The sequence below is a fragment of the Cylas formicarius genome, unplaced genomic scaffold (genome assembly GCF_029955315.1).
Source record: "Cylas formicarius isolate icCylForm1 unplaced genomic scaffold, icCylForm1.1 PGA_scaffold_275__1_contigs__length_49999, whole genome shotgun sequence".
NCBI lineage: Eukaryota > Metazoa > Arthropoda > Insecta > Coleoptera > Brentidae > Cylas > Cylas formicarius.
The window spans coordinates 14,897-18,289 of NW_026844307.1; the positions used below are offsets into that span (position 1 = coordinate 14,897).

General features: G+C 34.9%; 1 long non-coding RNA gene across 1 annotated transcript; it reads right to left on the bottom strand.

Annotated features, from left to right (window-relative positions):
- Nucleotides 1-353: 353 nt before the first annotated feature.
- On the bottom strand, nucleotides 354-3,057 carry LOC132697651 (uncharacterized). Its single transcript, XR_009618277.1, has 3 exons — nucleotides 2,856-3,057; nucleotides 2,623-2,798; nucleotides 354-757 (listed from the first exon to the last, which is right to left on the bottom strand). It is a non-coding gene; the product is annotated as an uncharacterized LOC132697651 (long non-coding RNA).
- Nucleotides 3,058-3,393: the final 336 nt, after the last annotated feature.

The following is a 3,393-nucleotide window of genomic DNA, read 5'->3' on the forward strand; positions in this document are numbered from 1 at the left end:
AATCAGCTACTCTATTGCAGCAATAGTGTAAAACAAACATATAAAATTAATGATCACTCAGAGAGTTAACAGCTATTAAACCTCTAAAGACCTTATAAAAAATTTGGAAATTACAAAGTTCTCTTTTATACTTAGTTCAATTCAAAAATCGTCACTGCCATGGTGACAATGCAAGCAAAGAATAGAAAATAATATTTGTCCCTCTTGAACTGAAAGTTTCCGCCACTACTGTCAGTACCGTTAGTAGATATATGTATGTTTGGGGACAATCCCACTCCTCTCCCTTTTGTGGGCGTGTCCTCCTTCCCCACGACTCTCTAGCTCCTCCCCCTTTACCCATAATCCCTTGAAACTGGCTCCCATTGGATAAGCAAGCACCAATGGGGTTTAATCAATCTCCCCACCTCTAGTTTGCGATTGCGGCGAAGCCAATCAGAGCCCAGATATTTTCCCACCCGTATGAAAAGCAATGGCGTCAATGAGACTTGATCATATTGTTCTCGTGACCATCTGCACCCTCTAGCGGTTCGAATGTAAACTAGTGTCCCCTCTTGGAATAAGATTTTCTTTAATAAGGTAACCCACCTAGTGAATATTGACCAAAACATTTATTTTAAAAACATATAATTCTGCGAATGTGTACCCTCGCGGGTACAAACTGTACTTTTATTGCGCACAAAGGACAGGGGAAATAAAGACGAAAAGTGTCGGATTTCTTTTCTCGGAACTGGAAGCTGGCAGGCACCACCAATAATATCTGCAAAACAAAAAGCTGGTTAAAATTTTCATTAATAAAGTAGGATATTAGAAACCATATACCTTTTTAATTTACTAAGCCATCTACCGTGCGTTAACTTCATACATATTTCCGCATGCTTCTGTTTTAAGGTATCGTGAAATATTTGACTATTTATCTGGGAAAAGTTCATATGTCGAAAATATTATGTGTATGTGGCCGTGGTAGGCTTTCTTTGCTATTATAATTTTATTTTTATTATCTAATATTTACAAAATTAATTTATCTACCTTATTGATGATTTTGATTTTCTTTGCTATTTTTATTATTTAATATTTTCAAAATTAATTTATCTATCTTTTTGATGATTTTAAGATATTGCAGTCAACTTTACTATTTCATCAATTTCTTTTATTTATTGCTGATCTTTGAGGATAGTGTACATACTTTTTTTTTTCGTAACTTATCTGTATCTACCCTTTAATTTCCTATCAAGCCATAAAGCAAACTCGAAAGGCATCTTAACTAAAAAGTCATATACTTTAAAGCTGCTGCGACTACTACATGAAAGTGTGTTTCTATGCAATCTCAACAATAATGAAATCTGAACGCTTATATTAAATACTGTAATACTCTTCTCCGCTAACGCTCTAGGAGACGCTATTTGAACCCTGTTCAAAGAAAAACTTCTACAGCCCAAATAACCTCTCTGAACCACACTTAAGCGCATCACTCTTTCACTGTCTTGCAGCCTTCAGATTAATATTCCGTACTAACTACGTATGCCATACACGAAACGTTCTCTTTTCTAATTTTTTTCTATGCGCTACATTAACGAACAGGATCTAAACTTTTCTGTCTGTGTATTTTGTTAGCCACCTTAAAAAAATTAAAAAAAAGGTATGCGAACCTAGAGGATATTTTCCATATTTTTCACAAATGGTGACAACAATTAATGCAAGTATTATTTTTAATAATAATCCATCTTTCGCTATGACACGAAAACATCGACTTTTTAATTCTAACTTTTCTCATAGAGCTTCCCTTTAGTCTCTATCTGTTCTTTAACTAAATCCCCACCTTTTTGAAAAACCAACCTCTAAAAATAGTTAATTTTCTCTAATTTAAATTTGTACGTTTTCCGCAATATGTGTGAATATTTTCGCTAGAGCATTTAGTTACTTAGTACATGTCCTAATCAATATTTTAAAAATATAATTCTATTGATACGTGTTTAGGATTTGAAGATAACGAAACATTCCCCAGTTTCATAAATGAGAGCTCACTGCCAAACTACCAAACATCACAGTACAAACTACCGTACTACGCCCCCCTGGACAAAATCAGGTCAGTCAGCGTCATTAATTCTACATGCGTTAACGAATAGCGTATTGTTAATTAAGGTTTAATACGCAGAAAATTTAAGTAACAAATAATCGCAATGAAACTCACTAACATCATAAATTATTAAAAAAAAATTAGGACAGTTGGAATTTACTGGAGTAACCAATTTGGCACTAAAAATGGAAATTTTCGATACTCTACTAGGTGCCTACAATAAATTTTACTATTATTTTTAATGCAGAGACACAACGATTTTGTAGTTTTGAATTTGATCAGGGGTATATGACCATAGTTTACGCCGACTCTAAAAGGCATGCAGTCTATTGTTTTTGAACGCCCCATTTTGTGTATTATGTTCAAAACAGAGACTCTCTGGGCTTACGAGTACAGCTACCAGCTACTACTTTCAATAATATTAACACAAAAAAAAGTAGGTGGCATTTTTATAATACGTGCAAAGTTTATGTGAAACTGACTGGAAGACAGAGTAACGCACCAATATGTTACTAAACATATTTCGATAGAATTCCGTAAGAGCTTACCTCCAAGTTTCCTCATTTAGTCAGTCAAAGCATCAAATGGGAAATTCCAATCCAACATATGTAGTGGTGGAAATATATCAATCGCCTACGTTACCGATGGTACCCGACTGAAGCTTCTGCGTCTTCTTTACCCCACATGCCTACTTAAAAAGATACTGGTCTAAGTCTCAATATTCCTGTTAAAAAAAAGAGAGGTTCTATATTGCCATAAATATGTGTTTTCAAAATTTTACCTGAATGGTTCGTGATTCCTTATATATGCAGTGTTGGCAGCAATGTGGCGACGACTACGCTGAAACTTTCCATATCTCGTGTCCCCATGACTGGTCTGTTTCATATATCAAACCTCACCTCGCACGGGTTTGAACCTCCTTTAAAAAAAAAACAGGCAAGACTTATACTTATATCAAAGTAATACGAGGAACTTATATTTTATGCCAAAACTTATTTCATCACCTCCAAAGGGGAGTAGGGGTTTCTAAAGTATGGTAGGTACATCTCTTTCATTTTTTTAATTAAAAAAGTGACACAATTACGCGACGTAACTCGACCCGGATCGTTAACGCGTCTCAAGATGCGGGTTTAGAGATGCTGAGGTCTTTAAATTGATTCACTAATACCAGTACACACTGAAACCCCTTATTTCCAAAATAAAAAAATTGTTATCTGTTAACACAACAAAAAAAAACTATTTTCTCACCAATTATATTTCTGGGTCGTTTTCAGAATTTGTCCAACGTAGAATCCCAAGAGGATAGGGCCGTAATTTCG